The sequence below is a fragment of the Canis lupus genome, chromosome 7 (assembly GCF_003254725.2).
Source record: "Canis lupus dingo isolate Sandy chromosome 7, ASM325472v2, whole genome shotgun sequence".
In the NCBI taxonomy this organism is placed as follows: domain Eukaryota; kingdom Metazoa; phylum Chordata; class Mammalia; order Carnivora; family Canidae; genus Canis; species Canis lupus.
This window is the reverse complement of record NC_064249.1, coordinates 20,730,545-20,751,441: the sequence shown is the minus strand read 5'-3', so window position 1 is coordinate 20,751,441 and position 20,897 is coordinate 20,730,545. Positions and strand designations below refer to the sequence as shown.

At 39.2% G+C, this 20,897-nt stretch overlaps 1 protein-coding gene across 5 annotated transcripts in view; it reads left to right on the top strand.

Moving 5' to 3' along the window:
• Positions 1-4,828: 4,828 nt before the first annotated feature.
• The window catches only part of RALGPS2 (Ral GEF with PH domain and SH3 binding motif 2), a 158,409-nt gene continuing 142,340 nt past the window's right edge, over positions 4,829-20,897 (top strand). The window contains exons 1-2 of one of the 5 annotated variants that reach the window (XM_049112182.1): positions 4,843-4,979; positions 9,284-9,363. The gene's annotated coding sequence lies outside the window, so the exon portion shown is untranslated. Of the gene's footprint in view, positions 4,980-5,636; positions 5,993-9,283; positions 9,364-20,897 lie in introns of those variants that run through there. The other 4 variants (XM_049112188.1, XM_049112184.1, XM_049112183.1 and 1 more) reach the window with 4 other exon arrangements.

The window sequence follows — 20,897 nt, the reverse complement described above, 5'->3', positions numbered from 1 at the left end:
TAATTATAATGCTAGAGTCTATGGGTTGCTTTTGCTGCTGCTGCTTTTTTATTTTTATTTTTTGAAATTCTAACATTTAAAAAAAATCTTTTTATTTGGAAATAATTTCAAATTTATAGACTTTTTTGGGGGGGAACACCCAAACTCCCTTTACCTGATATCATCTATTGTTAACTTTTTGCCTGTTTATTATGTTTTCTCTCTATATGTAAATATTTCTCAATCGTGCATACCAATTAGTCGTTTACTCCTAAGAACCACAGCATTTAGGAACATAACCACAGTACAGTTACCCACTCCAGTGATTTTAACATTGATACTTTAATCAGTCTACTATCTATTTTCCAATTAACCCAATAATGTACTTTATAGAATTATTCTTTTCTCCATTAAAGGTTCCAGTCTAGTATTTCATATTGCATTTAGTTGTCATGGATCTTCAGCTGGAATATGTTCATAGCCTTTGTCATTCATGGCATTGATATCTTTGAAGACTACAGCCACCACCACCCTCACCCTATAAAAAAAACCAGAATATTCTTCATCTGGAATCTGATATTTATCAGATTCCTCATTTGACTTCTTCATTTCCTCATTAGGTGCTATGTCCTCTGGGGGAATCACATTTCAAGGCAAACCGTGTCCCTCATTCATGATGTTAATTTTGATTACCTGGTCAAGATTTTGTCTAATTTCTCTAGCATTTAATTAGTGTTTTTCCTTCTTTGCAACTAATAGGAAGTCTATAGGAAGAACTGTGAGATGATGCAAATGTCTTGTTCCTCATCAAAATGCTTCCTTACATTTAGCATCCATTGATGGTTTTTGCCTTACCCAATCTTTGCCACAATGGTTGCAAAATGATGATTGTCCAACTCCAGCACTCCCTCCCCGCTTACCTGTTGGCATTCAATATTCCACCCTAAACAAGAGTACTCCTTTCTTCCCCACTTATTTTATCTACTTATTACTGGTGTGGATTTATGAATTCCTGGGGCTTTTAATTCTAACCTTATTTTGAATGCAGGACATATATGGAAAGTACTGTGATGAATATTATCAACAAAGATCCTCACCTTCAATTAAGGATGGAGAACAATACCTAAAGCAAGTACAATGCAATAATGATTCATTTATCTGGTAAACTCATCTATCTAAAATATTGAGGAAAGCGTGAAAGTAGGCAAATGGCCTTTCTGTTAAATAAACGTCCTCCAAATACCAGAGTTGTTTTAGCATAATCTGAGGTTCTTTCCTCTCATTTTACACATACATTAAAAATATTGGTTGTTTGGCTTCCCAGACTAACGTGATAAGACAATCCAAGGGAGGTGTGTGAATATATGTATGCAAGCAGTGCTGTAGTAGAGCTGCAATGACAAGGAGGGACAGCAGGAAGGTCGATAATGAGCACCATCCAGATCAATTAGACTCAAAGGAATTCAGGAATATAGTAGGCCACAATTATTGTAGGGTGAAGGATACAAAGTACTTCTATGCTCCTAGAGACATCTCCGCATTATCACTTTTGATTATAAAACACTTCTGGGTCATTAGGAATATTAAAACTTACTATGTTCTAATAGTTTAAGGCAGAGAAACCAGTGATATTTCAGGGAAAAAAATCAATACACGTGATTTAAATTAAGTTGTTTCTAGTGCTTTAAGACGAAAACCTTTGTTATCTAGAATATCTGATTATGTTCACTGCCTCCTTTCTTTATCCTGTTGGATAAATGAGGCATTACTGAAATCGTCTTTAAAGTTAATATTGAAAATTATTAGTTCGTGTAAACATTTATATACTAGCTGGTCCCCAAGACTAGTTCCAGGGAAACATTAGTCATCATTAGGTAAATACTTCCCCACTGATCCATTCCCTGCATTGAGTTGTTCATATGAGAAACAGCTCAATCTCAAGTTAGGCCTTATGCCTTTTGATGGTTAGTACTACTTGTATTCGAATGGACTTATCTTTATTCTTGGTATCTGTGGCATGTCTCACTTGATTGGGAATCACAGCAGGCTCTCCTTGTAGCTTGGTGTCAGATTTCTGGAGAATGTGTGTATCTGTCTCTTCAAAGTCCTCATATATCTTTTCCCTCAAAGTGAATTCTGGGTATGTTATTTTACCAATATTTTAAATCAGAATATTGCAAACATTACCGATAATTTTTTTAAAAAACGTCCAGCCAGATATAGGTATTTGAAAAAAGAGATTAATGGTTAGAGAAATAATAGAGATCTATGTGATTACTGAAATTCTGTTGGCTGTGATAGAATTGGGTGTTATTAAAATAATAATCTTTCTAACTATGCTAGTTTGATTTTGACAGCGATAATGAGAAGAGTTGTTTGTTGATCTGTTGCTGTGGTGGTCTCTTGTTTTTGAAACTCCTTGTTCTGTATCTAAATGAGTTCTTTGGCTTACCTCTTAGAAACAATTTTGATGGATAGTAATAAAACTGATACATAATGGTGATTCCTCTGAAATGATTTTAAGCATATTGAATTCTTATTGATTTCTATTTTATATAATGGCATTTCTCTTTTATACATTAGTACTTTTTGTTATACTAAGGCTCTGCCTATTTTTTGTCTTCTGGCAAAAGCACATGGAAATACATACATAAAGCAACTTACAGAATTTAACTGTGATAAAAGATGCTCTGGTAAAGAGAATTTGCTGCTGGTCCTCTCTAAGTGTAAAGAGCCATTGTTCATTTACATATCAATAAATGGGAAAGGACACTGGCTTTCTAAAATAATTCCCAAACTATGACAAAAAAAAAAAAAAAGACGTTGAGAATAAACTTTCTCTATTTTTATTTGCAAATTCTTAATCTTCCCAACTTCAGAAGTTTGAACATAACTCTAAAGGTTAATAAAACTACTATTTTAGAGGTTATCCACATGAGAAAGAGATTTTTTTTTCTCTTTTTGAGAAAGAGATTTAAATCATTATTCCAAACTCAGAAATTCCGTACGTATAAGAATTTAGTATATCCATGGCCTAGCTTCATGAGTCACATGCTTTTTTCTCTTCAAAGTCCAAATGAAAACTTCACTGCTCTTACAGTAAACTGTGAAAATTATTGGCAGAGGTAGGAACATAGGCTCATTTGTTTTTACGAAACCCTGACTCAACTTTAGAGTAATTGCAAGACATTAATATGCAGTAGACTCTCTTGCTGGTCCTCAGTTTTCTTATTTCTTAAAAGCAGTGATAATGGGATATGTGTGTGTATGTGTGTGTAATTGTTGTATGTATTATTGTTGGCACACAGCCAACCACCTATTCCTTAATCTCTTACTAACACTTAAAAAGAATAAACATTTACCTAACCTGATAGCTATATGGGTTTTTCTTCCAAGTGCTAATTCTGTTTGCCTGTTGTTTCTTTGGGACTTGAAGCAATTAGCATCTATGGGAAAACTTCCTTTATACATAAATGCTTCCCCCCTTTTAACTAATAGTCTGTTTTCTTTTTTCCTAAGTCTATTCTTGTTTGAAAGTTGTTTTTTGGTTTCTCTACTTCTCCTAGTGATTTCATTTATGATTCCTCTCAAGACTTTCTTTGGAAGCAAAATGCAATAAAATTGAAAAACCACAAACTCTGTCCATCTCTGTTTTTGTTTGTCAACTTACCTTTGGGTGTGGGGAGGGGAAGGGAAGGCTTTAAAGAGGTAACCCTATTTGAGGGAAAGGGTTGAAGGACATTCTAGTTTCCCTAAGAGTAAAGGGCTGGGATACCAGGTGGTCAAAGAAGGAGATAGATAATTAGCATTCTTCAATATACAAGATTAAGCATTTCTGCTTAGTGGTTATTAAAGGGAGAAGACCCCAAAATGGGAACAATTTTGGTCCTTTTATGTTTTACACCCAGTGCTAGTACGCAGTATTCCTTCCACATTCTACTGCACCTTGCCTAAAGAAAGAGCTGCAGATCATCAAATAATGATCCATTTCCAAATGGTCTAATGACAGCATATACAAAGGCGGCTCGCTTAAAACCTTCCATTTATAGTCACGCTGCATCAAACGGTGCTAATTTTAAGTAGGCCACCCCATACCGTGCACCCTCCCAAACAACACCTTTCCAACCGTTTATACCGAATCTATTCCTTTTTCATTCACGGAAAATATTTGAGATTTCAGAATCTCGTTCTTGCATTGACGTGAACACACTTTTCGCCTGGAACTCATCAGAGCCCCCCGCCCCCGGGGATGCCAAATTTCTGTCATTTGCTTACACTTAACAAAGGCCTATTCCTAACACCTCCCGAACCTTTACGCGGGAGCATAAATCGATCGCTAGCATGTGGGGTGGCTCTTCTTCACATTTGGAGCCCTCTCACTAATTCTAGAGCCACCGCGGGCAGCGTATTCCATCCGGGGGCCAAGCGTTTGCAGACTTTGTTCTCGGGCCTCGGAGGCGAGGTGCCGGCGCCGGGAGCGGGTGGGCCCCGCGCGGGGGGCGGGGGGCGGGGGGCGGGGGGGGCGGAGGCGGCCGGCCGCAGCGGCAGCCCCACCTGTCGGGCCTCCAGCCCCGGCCCGCCCCTCGGCTGGGCGGGTAGCGGCCCTTCCCTCCCGCGCGCGCGGGGCCGAGGGGCTGCGGCAAGCGGCGCGCGCTGCGCACAGCGGTCCCCGGCGGCCGTTGGGCTTGCGGGCGGCAGAGCGGCCGGGGCGCGGGGGGCACGCGCGTGCGCGCTCGTTGGGTGCGCGCTCGTTGGGTGCGCCCCGCCCTCCCCGCGCGCGCCCGCCGGGCCGGCTCTCCTCCCCCACCCCCGGCGCGGACGGGGTGGATCCAGCGCGCTCCCCTCCCCCGAGCGGCGGCGGCTGGCGCTGAATGAGAGACGCCGAGTGCTCGGGTCCCCGGGCGCTCGCCGAGGTGGCGGCGGCGGCGGCGGCGGCGGCGGCAGAGCCGGAGGCCGGCGTGGTCTTCCCGTCCTCCGAGGCGACGGCCGCGGCTGCACAGGTCGGTGCTCTGGCGGCGGGCCCGGTGCGGGGGAGGGAAGGTGGGTGCGCTGCGCCCCCCGGGCGGCGCGGGGAATGGCGGCGGCCCCGGCGCCGCGGCGTGGATCTCCCGGCCGCGGGCCCGGGCCCCGGGGCTGCTCGCCCCCGGCTCGGAGAGGGGCTGCGGGGCCGCGCCTCGCTCTCGGCGGCCGGCTCTCGGCGGCCGTGCGGTCCCCGCTCCCGGGCTCCGTGCCGCCCCCGAGGCCGCCTCGCTCGCCCTCCCGGCGGGCGGGCGCCTCCAGCCCCGGCCCGCGCTGCCCTGGCGCCCGGCTGCGCCTCTGCCTGCCTTCAGGTAAGCGGGAGCCGGGAGCCGGGAGCCGGGAGCCGGGAGCGCGGAGCCGGGCCACACCCCCTCCCCTGGCCCTGCCCTGGCCCTGGCCCTGGCCCTGGCGCTGCGCCCCGCGGTCGCGGTGACCTGTTGCGGAGCGGCCCGCAGCCCGGGTCTCCCGGCGGCCCCGGGACCCGGAGAGAGGCTGGCGCTGCGCTGCGCTGCGCTGGCCCCGGGCCGGGCGCGGGGCTGCGGGGCGCGGGGTGCGGGGCGCGGGGCCGGGGGCGCGGGGCCGGGGGCGCGGCCGGGGCTGGGGGCTGGGGGCGGGGGAGCCGGGGGAGCCGGGGGAGCCGGGGGAGCCGGCTGTGCGGCCGGGAGCTGGCGCACTGGGATAGCGAGCGGTTCCCGACGGGATCCGAGGATTCCCTTGCAAAGCCGGGATATCAGTCTGCAAAGATCCGGAATTCCATTGCAGTATCGGGTTAGGGAGGCTCGTAAACACCGCGCTTTGGAGGTGATTTGGCAGAAACCCGAGCCAAGTGTGAGGACCTAATATCTGGAAAAGAGCCGTAAACCTGTGCGGCGCCAAACCATCCTCCCACCTGCCCCCCTCGGAGCTCTTTTCCTGTAGCCGTGTGTTGTGTAGACGCAGGGCCGGTTTCTGTGTACGTGGGCGTGTTTGGGAAGAAGCTGCGAGCTGATAGGAGGTACCTTAGTACAAATGTTAATTTGTTTGAACTGGGAGGGGTGAGGGAGGAGGAAGAAAGGGCACCGATGTGAGCTGTGGAGGAGGGGCGATCGAAACACTAAATTTCTGTTTAAGAAAGCGCTAAAAAAAGAGAATCCTAAACCCCGGGGCTTAACACCGTAAAGTAGGAAACAACAGGCACCGGTTAATTGTGTTGTACCTTTTACGTGCCCTGGGTTTCTTTTCCCCCCTTCTCCCAACGCTGTGTAGATATAGAGAGCCTTATTTTCGTGCCGGTGTTTATGAATTGATTTTGTTGGATTTTTGCTTTCACCGTCAAATCGACTGGTTTAAGCCTCTTTGAAGATGATCAGCAGAATCTTGGGACACTTTTCGATCCTTGCACGTATATTATTGCACTCACAGATCATAGCTTGCTAGCCATAAAGCCTGTTCCACCCAGGTAATTATGATTGTGCAAGTTGGGTAGAATCATAAATATACTGCATATTACTGTACTGTTACTGCCGCATATCTTACTGTAGACTTTAGAATTAGGAAGGAACTTACCCATACAGTATTATTTTAATAAAAATAACTTCTAATTCAGGCTTTGTGGGTGTGTATTTATAGATCATCTAGCTCAGAAATTTTGGAAAATAACTTGTTTTATCAGCTTAAAGATCAAATATAAGGATATTAGATGCCTTCTTGCAGAAGTAATTTAAACTGTTTTCTCTTTTTAAAATTCAGGATAATAATTTTGAAATGGTGAGATATACCTTTTTTTCCACCATTTTATTTCACCTTTAATTAAAGAGTTTGACTTTTCAAAATATTCTAGATGGGACTCTGGAAATGCTGTTCACTTTGCCTAAATTATTCTACATTGCAACAAAACTTAAAGATAGTATTTGGTTTATCAAGACTGTAGCAGTGCTTTTCTAATATATGTGTATATTTTGATATCAGAAGGAACACACTAAAATTTCCTGAGGAAAAAATATAACTAAAAAACTAGCTTTGTGAATCTTTTACTTTGTGTATTACACATGTGAGTAATATACTTGTGTGTTTAAATATCTAGTGTGTGTCTTTTTCAGTTTATTAGGTCAATACAGTTGAGACTGGTTGTACTGAGTGATGGATATTTAGTGAAAATGTTCTTTTGCAACTTAAAACACTTAAGCTTTAGTCTAGAAGCCCACTTCACTCCCTCATTCATTCATTCCACACATATTTATTGAGGTCGTACTGGTGCCAGTTAGGTGCCTCGGTGTTGGGGTACAACGGAGAAAAAGACAGGTCTGTGCTCTGATGGAGTTTAAAGGCTAACTGTGCAAAATAGTCTGCTACTCCATTGTCAGATAATGCTGTTTGTTTAATGTCATTTAAAAGTTTAAGACGTAAAAACTCCTGTGATGAGTTTCTGTTAAGGATATTGTTTGTGTTTCTCCTTCCACGAACAGTGGGAATTATTACTGAGTGAACAAAAGCATTAAGACAGTTTGAAAAGTAAAATAATGCTGATGTTTATATATATTGGTTATCTGGTTCCCAAGTATAACCAAAAATAAACATTCTACCTGAAGTCAGAGATGCGCAGTTTACATGTGGTTAAACAACTTTAGTCTTTTGGTTTGTATAGTTAAATATGTGCTAAAAATATTCTCTCTTGGCACTTGTTTTTAAGGGAGTCTAATTTTTCTTTAGGTCTAAAAAAATAAAATAAAAAAAATCCTCTTTTCTTTTTCTGGCTGTGTGTGAGTGGACGGACCAGTGTCCTTCTGTTCTTCCATAGAATCTGAAAGCCATTATTGCTAAAATCAGAAAAATTTGAAAGTGATAGCTTTCCTTTTTGTTTAAAATATGACAATATTGGTATAGTTCTTTGGAGATTACAAAGCTTTTTAATATATACTATTGATACTTAAGTATATGGGTACTTCTCATTGACAGAACTGCTAACTTTGTTGTTTTTTTCTAAAAAGATTTATTTATATGAGAGAGATACACTCACAGAGTGCACATGTGCAGGAGACGTGTGCCAGCAGTGGGAGAGGGAGAGTGAGAATCCCCAAGCAGATTTCCTGCCCAGCGGAGCTCTCCTGGGACTCAATCCCAAGAGATCATGACCCCTGCCAAAATCAAGAGTCAGATGCTTAACTGACAGAGCCACGCAGGGGCCCCCAGGACTGCTAACTTTGTCAACGTTATTATCTCTATTTTAGATGTGGAAGCACAATGCCAGTAAGCAAGCAGGTAACCCTAACCCAAGTTGTAGCTGTTACTATAAAGCAGTGCTCGATCTTGGGAGTGTAGAGCTTGATGAAGAAAGCATTAACATCTGGTGCTACAGTTCAGTGTACAGTACAGTTACTGGTCTGCCTTTCCAGAAATTTCTTTTTTTTTTCTTTCCAGAAATTACTAAACAACTTTTAAACTTTAAACCCTACTCTTAATTGAACTATATAGTTAGTTGAATTTACTTTCTTTCTGTAAGTTAAGCTTTAAAACCTAAAAGTATCACCATTACAGGATTCTTCTCCTTTGGTGCCCACGGTTCTTGGTCATGCCACTTGGAAGAATGAAGAGGTGGTAGACCAGACCAAGAATGATGAATAGCAAAGCAAAGCTGATGGAGCCATAGTAGAGTTTATTGACTGTACAAATTTCCTAAAGAGGGAGGGGACCGGAAAGGGTTGCTGATTTGGTGGCTTTGCATTTGAATCTAGGGGTTTTTATGGGGTTGTTGGTGGGCTGTTTTAATCTGATTAACCTTCCATGCACTTGTCCTAATCAGGTTTTTGTCATCTATCAGTGAAAGAGGTGAAGGGCTCCTAGTAAAATCCTTGTAAGGGTGGTTTCCTCTTAGGGCACGGAGAGGGGGTGGTGGCTTGTCCCTGCATGCCTTTCTTCTAACTATCCTTCATTATCAATTTTTTTTGCTATATGAAAAAGGCAGATAGTTTTGATGTACTTTTTTTTTTTCTTAAGATTATTTATGTATCTATTTGAGATAGAGCTAGCTGGAGCAGGGGGTAGGGGCAGAGGGAGAAACAGACTCCCCACTGAGCAGGGAGTCCCACACTCGCTGATTCCAGGATCTTGAGGTCATAACCTGAGCCAAAGGCAGACACTTAACAGAGTGAGCCACCCAGGCGCCCAGTTCTGATGTACTTTTTAGTGGCATAAGTGTTTTGAAAATAAGATGTATTAAAATCAATCCTATTTTTTTTAATATGCAGTTTTTATTGTATGACAACTGTATGTGGAATAAAATTATATCTGAATATTACATTTTTTTCAGTTACTCAATTTTCAGTGAAAAGATAATTCAAAGAGATTGAAACACTACCTCAGCCTGAATGAAGTTCGTTGGAGAGGAAAGTGAGTGTATTGCATTACCCTATAAATTGTATCTTTACATGTGTCTTATTCCCATTGGTTTGGAGTTCTCTTAAGTGAGAGAGTAAAGATTGGATGTGATAAATTTTGGTAACGTGGAATTGATCTGGAATCTTTCTTGGTTAATGTGTTGAGCTTTTGATTTAGGAAAACTTTTAATTACATAGTTAGAAACACCTATGTATTCTATGGAAAGAAAAAGTTTGAGTATAAATTTATGTAGTAACTTTAACAAAGTAATGGCTAGTTATGGATATAGGAAGAGTATGAATAACAGTGTTCCTGTGACATAGGTCGAGGGTGCCTAGTGATTTATGTGCCACTACTGAGAACTCCTGGTACAAGCTCTAGAATGATACGTTGCTTTGGAATATGAGAGACTTCAACCTCACTTTGAACTTAATTGATACTCTTCTGTAATTTTACTTTCATGACGTTTTCTCAAAACATATTTTCATTTTTAGGTTGATTTCCTTTTTGCTGATTCTTGGAAGGAGCCGTTTTCTAAAAATCATACTTAAATAACATCCTTATCACACTCTGCCCTTTATTTTTGCCTTTATCTGCCTGCCCTATTACCTTTTTTTTTCTTCACAACTTTAATTTATCTGACATTATACATTAATTTGTTTATTATCTTCTTCTCTCAGGATGTAAGCTTCATGAGGGCAGGGACTTAAGTTTTCTTCACCGTTGTATTCCTAGCACCTAGAAAGTACTGGGCATACAGTCAATACCTAGGTAACATTTGTGGGGTGAGCAAATTAATTAATCTTAAATGACACACAAACCATTATTTTTGTTTTGTTTTAAAAAACAAACACATTAATTGTTGACTTTTAGTAATACAACTGTGCTCTTAAAAAGAAAATTGTACTACAGGATTTATAATGAAAAATGTCATCCCCTGCCTCATCTTGGTATAACTTTTCCTCCTATGTTCTGCTCTCTGGGCAACCATTTCTGATACTGTTAGCTGATATTTACTCCCATATTTTAAAATACTATTTGTTTTTCAATTTTAGATATTATCTCCTGGCTTGCTACTGTGGAGGATGAGTCTGTGCTTTAGGATTCTTAGGCCACCTTGAACATCCCTCTCGTTTTATCTCCCAGCATATCATGCTTTCGGTTAAACCAGTGTTCATTGTTCTCTTTATTATGACCTTGTAAATATGTTCACCATTGAACCTTGTGGTGTACTATGATTATATTTCTCAGAGTTAAAATTTTTTCTTCTTTTTTGATTTTTGCTTAGTTTCCCATTTGTCTCTAATTTTTTTTTAGAAGCTCTCCCAATATGTTTAAATCAAATAAATTGATAGTTCATTTTTTTTTTTTTAATTGGAAAACCCTAGGTCTTTCTGTGCTTTTGCTCAAATCTGGACTGTGGCTCTCCACTTCTGCTGCACAGGTTTAGCCCGTGATTTCCCTTCATGATTCTGAGAATTCTCTTTTGCCTTTTGTATCAGAGCCTGTGGTCTCTGGATCTAATGCCTTCTTTTTTCTCCATTTATACGTCTATTTTGGTGAAATGCATCCCTCACTAACTTCCCAGAAGGAGTGTCTGAAGAGGTGAAATTTTTGAGAGTTCGTATTGTTGAAAATACCTTTCTCCCATGCTAATATTGGGTTAATAATTTGGCTGGTCTGCGTGTAGAATTCCAAGGTAGAATAGTTTCCCCTCAAGATATAAGGGATTGCACTATAGTTTTCTTGTTTCAAGTGGTTGTTCGAAAATCTTAATGCTGTTCAGCCTTCATCCATTATATGTGACCTCTCCCTATTAAGATCCTTTCTTTTATATATCAGTATATCTGATATGTCCCTGATGTTATAGGTGTCTTGTGTGGATCTTACTTTATTTCTTGTTCATGGAACCTAGTGGGCCCTTTCAGCCAGCAGTGCCCATATTAGATGAGAGGAAAGAGAATCTAGTGCAGGGGTCAGCAAAGTTTTCTTCAAAGGGCCAGATAGTATTTTAGGCTTTGTGGGCAAAATAGTCTCTGTTACTACTACTCAGCTTTACTTTTGTAGGATGAGGATGAAAGCAACCATAGATAGCATAGGCATGGTTTGCTGACTCCTGATCTATGCACAGGTGGAAGGATTAGCCTTTGCTTTAATAGGAGTAGGGAGAGTTTATCTATAGAAACAGGAGAGAAGATGGAATACAGTTGACCCTTGAACACCACAGGGGTTTGGGACGCTGACTTCTGTGCAGTCAGAAATTCTCATATAACTTTTGACTTCCCCAAAACATAACTATTAATAGCCTACTGTTGACAGGAAGGCTAACTGATAATATAAGTGGCCAATTAACATACATTTTGTATATTAATATGAATTATATACTGCATTCTTACAAAAAGTAAGCTACATAAAAGAAAATGTTACTAAGAAAGTTGTGAGGAAAATGTATTTACAGTACTGTATTATTGAAAAAAAAATCCACATATAGGTGAACCTGCACAATGAACCTTGTGTTGTTAAAGGGTTAGCTGTATATAGACAGAGACATGATGGTGGTGGCTTAGGGAAGTTTTCACCTCAGATTTTCTGTTTGCCTTAGCGTATGGGAAGCAAGGTCATTAGTTAAGAATAAGGAAAAATAAGAGTGTACATTGGAGGTTTGAGAAGTGGGAAAATATATGATGTAGTCCTCTATCAAAGAATGGAAAAGTGAAGAGAATATGGAAATACAGTGTGATTGCCGGGCAGCAGCATGAAGGGCTCACTTGAATGTTCTATTCCTGACTTTAGTAGGAGTGCCTCTAAAATCTCATCATTAAGTATGATATCTTACCATATAGGTTTTTATTAGGGTTATTTTATTAATCTTATTGGAAATATTTTCATGCATAATATGTGCATATATGTATTGTATTTTTATGATTACAATCTTAGCCTATTGTAATGCTTATATCGAGGGAAATGGCAAAAGAAAGTACTATAATTTTCTTTCCACAAGTAGAAATTTTGATTTAGGAATCATTCACTTATTTATTCATTTAAAAAAAGTCATGGAATGGGGCACCTAGGTGGCGCAGTCATTTGAGCCTTGAACTCTCGGTTTTGCCTCAGGTCATGATCTCAGATTTGTGGGATCAAGCCCTGTGTTGGGTTCCATGACCAGCAAGGAGTCTGCTTCAGATTCTCTCTTCCTCTCCTTCTGCCCCTTACATTTGTGCTTGCTCTCTCTCATTCTCAAATAAATAAAATCTAAAAAAGTCATGGAGCAGGGGCACCTGAGTGACTCAGTGGTTGAGTGTCTGCTTTTGGCTCAGGTCATGATCCCGGGGTCCCCAGGGTAGCCTGCTTCTCCTTCTCCCTATGTCTCTGCCTCTCTCTCTGTGTCTCTCAAGAATAAATACATAAAATCTTTAAAAAAAAAAAGGCATTTTTTTTTGTGCAGGAATAGTTCTTGGTGCTGAGGATACAGCAATCAACAAAAAAGATAAGTTTAACCAATTAACATATAATATAACTAAAAAGACACACAAGAACAAGTAAGGAATATTTGTAATGTGTTGTGAAAGAATTTCCCCATTGAGTTAATTAACCCACCCATCACTTTACATGTTTACCTTTCTTTTGGCGAGAACATTTAAGTTCTACTTTCTTAGCAAATTCCAACAATATTATCAGTTGTTGTTACCATGTTATACATTAGATCCTCAAGTCTTATCTTATAATTGAAAGTTTGTATCCTTTACCAATCTCTTCCTATTTTCCTCTACCTAAGTTTTGACAGTAAAAGCTCAAGAAATACCTTCTAGTCTTGGTTTTGCAAGAATTTTTTTTTTTTTTTTTTTTTTTTACTATCATGTAAGGGTTGAATTTTATGAAGTGCTTTTTCTATGTTGGTAGAGATAATCATGTGTATTTTTTCTATTACATTAATAGATTATCTCCTGTTTGCATTATTGGGTCCAATCCTACTTAACTATGTTGCATTTGTCATACACACTGTCATACACATTGCTAAACTTGGTTTGCCATTGTCTGAGAGGTTTTTTAAAATCCACATTTATGTAAATTTATCAGAATATCAAAATATGTATGTATTTTGGTGTCAATAAAATGAGCTGTGGAGCTTTTTTTTCCCTATCCCTGAAATAGTTTTATAACACAGAGAATGCGCATATGCTCCCTGAAGGAGCTATAGATGTAATATGAAAGGTGAAAAAATAAGTTTCTAGAGAAAAAATGGAAAAAAATCTATATGACCCTTTGCTAGGCAAATATTTTTTTTTAAACAGGACACAATAAGTGCTAACCAGATAAGACTGATAAATTGTCCTTTATTACATAAGAATTTCTGTTCATCAGAGGATACTATTAACAGAACACGTAGGCAATTGACACACTGGTAGAAGTGTCTGCACTACTTAGACCTGACAGAGGACTTGTATCTAGAGTACATAAAAAAATAGTCAAAACAAAATAGTAAAAACACCAGGAACCTGTTTTTGAAACAAATGGGCAAAAGACTGGAACAGGCATTTACAAAGTGAGTTATTCAAATGGCTAAGGTGAAAAGGTACTCACATAATTTTTTGACAATTGCAGATTAAAACTATCACATGATAGCACTGTATACCCACCAGAATTATATTAATGAAAAAGTCTGAAACTACTAAGTGTTGACAAGAATGTAGAGCACTTGGAACTCTCACACATTTCGAATGGGTTTGAGAGTTGGTAAAAACCCTTTTTTAAAATTCTTTGATCTTGTTTGCTAAAGCTCTACACATGTATGCCCTATGATCCAGCAATTTCACTTGTTTTAGACTCAATAGAAATCAATACATATGCACATCAGAAGACATGTACTTTAGAAGAAAACATAAGGGTAAATTTTTATGACCTTGGAATAGGCAAAGCATTCTTAAGATACCAAAAGCAGGAGCAACAAAACAAAAATAAGATAAATTGCATTTCACCAAAATTTTAAACCTGTGCTTCAAAGGATTCAAAGGAAAGTAGAAAGACAATCCACAGAATGGGAGAATATATTTGCAAATCATATATCCAATAAAAGACTTACATTCAGAATATATGAAGAATATTACTCTTAACTTAGTAATAAAAAGACAACCCAATTTAAAAATAGACGATCTGGGGATCCCTGGATGGCTCAGTGGTTTAGCGCCTGCTTCAGCCCAGGGCGTGATCCTGGAGTCCCTGCATGGAGCCTGCTTCTCCCTCTTCCTATGTCTCTGCCCCGCCCCCCACCTGTGTGTGTGTGTGTGTGTGTGTGTGTGTGTGTGTGTATCTCTCTCATGAATAAATAAATAAAATCTTAAAAAAATAAAAATAGAGGATCTGGGGGGTACCTGAGTGGCTTGGTTGGTTAAGTGTCCAACTCTCGGTTTTGGGTTAGGTCCTGATCTCGGTGTCATAAGTCCTGCATTGGGCTCCATAGTCAGCAAAGTCTGCTTGAGATTCTCATTCCCTCTCTTACCCCTCCCACTCCTGCACATGCATGTGCACACACACACGCACGCGCGCGCACACTCAACTCTTAAAAAAATAGAGGATCTGAATTGACATTTGTAAAAGAAGATATGCAATAAGCACATGAAAAGATGCTTGGTATTATTAGCTATCAGGGAAATGAAACAAAAATCATGATGAGATAGCACTTTTACTAGAATGACTAGAATCAAAAAGTTAGATGAGACAAATGTAGAAGAGGATATTAAGAAATTGGAATCTTCATACACTGATAGGAATGTAAATTGATATAGCTACTTTGGATGACCGTATGGCAGTTCCTCATATTATTTAACATAGAATTACCATAGGACCAGTAATTTCTCTCTTAGGGATATACCCAAGAGAAAGGAAAACATGTCCTTGAAGAAAATTGTACATGAATGTTTAAAGCAGCAATGTCTTATTCATTATAGACAGAAAGTAGAAGTAACCCAATGTCTGTAAACCAACTAATGAATGAGCAGCATGTGGTATATCCACACAATGGAATAGTATTCAGTCACTAAAAGGATTAAGGTGCTGATACATGCTACAACATCAGTGAACCTCGAGAATATTATGCTAGGTAAAAGAAAAACAAAACAGAAAAAGCCTGTTATGTGACTCCACTCATATGAAATGTCCAGAACAGATCTGTAGACTAGTAGGTTAGTGGTTGCTGAAGGGGTGGTGAGAGCTAAAGGACATAGAATCTCTGAGATGATGAAAATGTTCTAAAGTTGACTGTAGTGATGGTTGTGTGTACCACTGAATTGTATTCTTTATTTTTTAGACTTTTAATTCCAGTATCATGAACATAAAGTGTCATATTAGTTTCAGGTATACAGTATAGTGATCAAGCAATTCTGTACTCTGTTTATCAATACAAGTGTACTCTTAATCCTCTGAATTATACACTTTAAATAGGTAAATTGTATGGTATGTGAGTTATATCTCAGTAAAGGTGTTAATGAAATAAGACATGGCAAAAATATCAGTGATGTGAGGACATTGCCATCATGCCTAATTGAGAAAAGCAGGATGCAGAGGAATATATAAAGTATCACATTTTTGTAGAACAACAAAAACAATGTATGTGTATGTGTGCATCTGAGTGTAAGTGATCTAGGTGATATAGAAAGGGTGAGAAAACGTTGCACACTAGATCTAAAAGTTTCTTTCTAGTTCGGCTATGGTAAGGAGAGGGAGAAAAAAAGGAAAAAACTGAAAGGAAAAGGGATTGATGTAGAAAAAACAGCATGTGTAACATAATCTCAACTATGTAAAACATAAATCTTAAAATGAAAATTGTAGTTGTATATGTATGTGGTGAGATGTCAGATTGTTTTTCCTTATATTTCTCTGGGTTGTCTGATCTGTTTTATTTTATTATTAATAGAAATATCTAAAACTAAATTAGGAGACAGTGCAAATAAAATAAATTATGAAACCTGAAAAAACATAGCTTTTTTTTCATAAAAACTCCCAATGAGATAGAATCCAAATGTCCATTAACAGAAAAATGGACAAATAATATGTACTATACTTTACATTGGAACACTACACATTAGTGAAAGAAAGGAGCTACTGCTCTTCCCAGAAAATATGGGTAAACATCACAAGCAGAAAATGTTGAGCAAAAGAAGGCAGGCACAGAGTATATATAGTGTATGATTCTTTTATTTTATTTTATTTTTTTAAAGATTTTATTTATTTATTTATTCATGAGAGGCACAGAGAGAGAGAGAGGCAGAGGGAGAAGCAGGCTCCACACAGGGAGCCCGACATGGGACCCGATCCCGTCTCCAGGATCACACCCCGGGCTGAAGGCGGCGCCAAACCGCTGAGCCACTGGGGCTGCCTTGATTCTTTTATTTTAAAGTTCAGGAAAAGGTCAGACTCCCCTGTGTTAAGTGTCTAGCATTTAGGGGTTAGGACCAGAGGAGCAAGACTGCTGGAGCACTGGAGATGTTCTATATGTTCATTTGGTGGTTACATGGAATGGCTATATAGTAAACATTTGGTGAACAGTATACCTTATATAACTGCACATTTTACTATTTTAAAACTCAATTAAAAAAGATAAAATCAGGAGTGCCTGGGTGGCTCAACTGGTTAAGGTCATGATCCCAGGGTCCTGGAATCGAGCCTCATTGAGTTGGGCTCCCTGCTCATCAGGAGTCTGCCTCTCCCTTTCCCACTGCCTCTACCCCTGCTCATGCTCGCTCACTCTCTCTCAAATAAATAAATAAAATCCAAAAAGATAAAAAATAAGCCAGAAAAGATTTTTTAAAATCTAGTGCTCATTTAAAAGCTTTTGTATACTTGTCAATTATACTTCAATTAAAAATAAATAGAAGAAATTTAAAAATTAAAACAAAGGGAAAAAATAGGCTTTGTATATTTCCAGGAATACTTACATGGCTTTCAACGACAGTTTCCATTATTTTTAATACTGGCATACTATGATGTTGTGTGGTATAATTTTTTAAGCAAGCTCTTGATGGACACTAGGTTGTTTTTAACTTTTATAAACAGTTAACATCTTTTTTAGTAGGTCTTCCTGTATTTTTCTGATCATTTCCTTCTGATGAATTCCTAGAAGTGTTGCTTGTTTGGCGGTTAAGTAGATTTGCATTCTTGCCGGTGGTGTATAAGTGTTTCTGTATGCTATCACTGATTTGGTGATAAGCTTTAAAAGCATATATATTGATCTCTTGTGTAATAAATTCTTCCTAATTGTTTTAATTTGCAGTTTTAAACATTTTAAATGGAATTTTTATTTTCATGTATTTGGATATTTGTGTTATATTCTCCAGTCTCCTTTTCATAGCTTTTACCCATTTTCTTATGTTCTTTAAAAGCATGTTTTTTGATTTAAAGTCTTTTAATGAGGGATCCCTGGGTGGCGCAGCGGTTTGGCGCCTGCCTTCGGCCCGGGGCGTGATCCTGGAGACCCGGGATCGAATCTCACGTCGGGCTCCCTGCATGGAGCCTGCTTCTCCCTCTGCCTGTGTCTCTGCCTCTCTCTCTCACTCTGGCTCTCATGAATAAATAAATAAATAAATAAATAAATAAATAAATAAATAAATAAGTAAATAAATAAATAAAATAAAATAAAATAAAATAAAATAAAATAAAAAAATAAAAAGTCTTTTAATGAAATAAATCAGCTACACAAAAAGTATAGACTCTAGTACATTTAACTCCTAATTTAAGAAATGATACATTACCAGTTCAGTGGAAACACCCAGTTAGTTAACATTAATAACATATAAGAGCTTTTTTTTTTTATGATTTTATTTATTTATGGGAGACACAGAGAGAGAAAGGCAGAGACATAGGCAGAGGGAGAAGCAGGTGTTATGCAGGGAGCCCGAAGTGGGACTTGATCCTGGGATCCCGGGATCATGCCCTGAGCCAAAGGTAGATGCTCAACTGCTGAGCCACCCAGGCATCCCATGTAAGAGCTTTTTATGTATTAAGAATATTAAGTCATTTGCTATGGATCTTTTTCCTATTTTATCTTTTGTCACTTCAGAGTATCTTATTGAATCTAAGATGGTTTTGATTGTAAGATACAATTTTATTTACAACTAAGAACATATATGCTGTCAGTTAAACCATGGCACTCTTGATTTGGAGAGACATCTTGATTTCAGAGATGTTAAAATGTTAGAATATACTCATCTTAGAATTGATGAAGTGTTTTACTGTGTGTCTTACATTTTCTTTAGTCAGATATATCAGTCTCTTGTGTTGTTTGTTTCTACTGTTAGTCCTAGAAAGACTTTCCTATGCCAAGATTTCTTTTTTTTAAATCACATATGTTTACTTCTAGTATTTTTATGGCTTAAATGTTTTTCATTTTTAATTCATCCAGATTATTTTACTGTAAGATCTAGTTCTTGTCTTTTTATCTATTTAATTAGCTGTCATAAAGTTGATGGCCCTAATAATTTTCTGCACAAGGAATGATACACTTAAATGTACTTGCTTGAGAAACATTAATATGGCTATGGATTTGGTTGAGTCTAGTCTAAAAATTATCATTTGCATTTTCTATTAAGTGTGTATCTTTTTTTTAAAGATTTTGTTTATTTATTCATGAGGGGGGAGGAGGCAGAGACATAGGTAGAGGGAGAAGCAGGCTCCTCGCAGGGAGCCTGATGCAAGACTCTATCCCTGGACCTGAGATCCTGCCCTGAGACAAAGGCAGATGCTCAACTGCTGAGCCACCCAGGCGTCCCTATTAAGTGTGTATCTTAAACTATAGTTTAATTTTCATTAAAATTCTAATAATACATCTGAGTGTTCTTAGAATCAATCAGATAATTTTCTAAGATCTAAAATAATTTTTTTGCAACATAGGCAGTGGCTTTAATCCTGTTTAAAGTATGTATGAATCTGGGCAAGTTACTTAATTTCTTTAGCATTCAGCTTTTCTATTTATAAATAGGTATAAGAGTGTCTTTTCATAGGATCATTGTAAGGATTAAATGAGAAAGTGTAAGCAAAGTACTTAGCTGAATTAGTTCTTCACTCTTCCTTTTTCAGGAACTTGAATATGGAGTGTAATCACAGCCTAGATTCTCTTGTATCTGGGGTTGCTCTAGGTCTCTAGGGTTACTGAAGTAAATTATTTGTTAGACCTCTTCCAATCCTGATTTAGATTCCCAGGATTTGACTAGAACTTTTCTGGCCTTTCAGAATTAACTTACACGACAAATCTGTAGTGTTTTCTGTTCCTGCTCTTAAGCTGCTCTTCTGTGAATGTACTGAAATCTTTATAGATTTTCATAGATTATAGGATTTTGTAGGTGGGGAATTAGTACATAAGTTTGATCAACATAGCTTTTTTTTTTTTTTTAAGATTTTTTATTTATTCATTAGAGAGAGAGAGAGAGAGAGAGGCAGGCAGGCAGGCAGAGACACAGGCAGAGGGAGAAGCAGGCTCCATACAGGAAGCCTGATGCGGGACTCGATCCTGGGACTTCAGGATCCTTCGCCTGGGCCGAAGGCAGGTGCCAAACCGCTGAGCCACCCAGGGATCCCCAATCAACATAGCTTTTATTCTGTTAGTTGTTGCTAGATAACAAGTCTGTTACTTTTTAGTTTTGATTTGTGGATGTAGTTTTTGTAACTTTATGTGATTTAGATCGTGTCTTTTAAAGCTGGGGAGACAAGGGTAAGTCCACTAAAAGAAATATTTTGAGGATATCTTACAGATAAGAAATTCCACTTTTGACTAGCTTTTCATCAACAATACTTTTGCATGTTTTATGTAAACATAGGACTGTGTTACAATAGAAGTTTAAATCTTCTTGGTAAAATGAAATCTTATCTCTGAAATCACAGTAAATAGCATAAAGCAAAAAAAAATTGCATAAGACCATATGTAGTTATGTGTCCAATTGACTGGAGAGGAGGCTCAGTGAGGGAAGGGTGGAGTGTTCTTAAAGAATGTGTTTCACGGGGCATCTGGATGGCTCAATTGGTTGGGTGTCCAACTCTTGATTTCAGCTGAGGTCATGATCCCTCAGAGTTGTGGGATTGAGCTCTGCATAGGGCTCTGTGCTGGACGTGGAGCCTGCTTGAGATTCTCTCTCATTCTCACTCTCTAAAGAAAAAAAAAGAATGTGTTTCATTTGCAGTGGGATGGAAAATACAGTTACATTTGATAAGGCGGGACAAGATTATATAAGGTGGACATCCATGCTGGGAGAAGCACAAAATTCCAAGTGAAAAACCATGAGGTTTGAGAGAGAGACAAGCTCAGAGTAAGAGATTGAAGATTTTGGTTTCTGGCTCTGTGGATGCTCTTCCATTATTCTAGTACTTCTGTGGTTCCTGCCCTTCTTGGGACCATATCCATTTTGCTCCCAGAAAGGAGTACAGGCATTGGTGTCAGGAGACTTTGGTGGTAGAAATCTGACTCTATCTGGCAATTCAGATTTGTGACCTTGGGCAGGTTGTTTAACTTCTCTCGGTCCTCCTCATCTATAGCATGAGCATCATAAATAATAGCTTTCTTC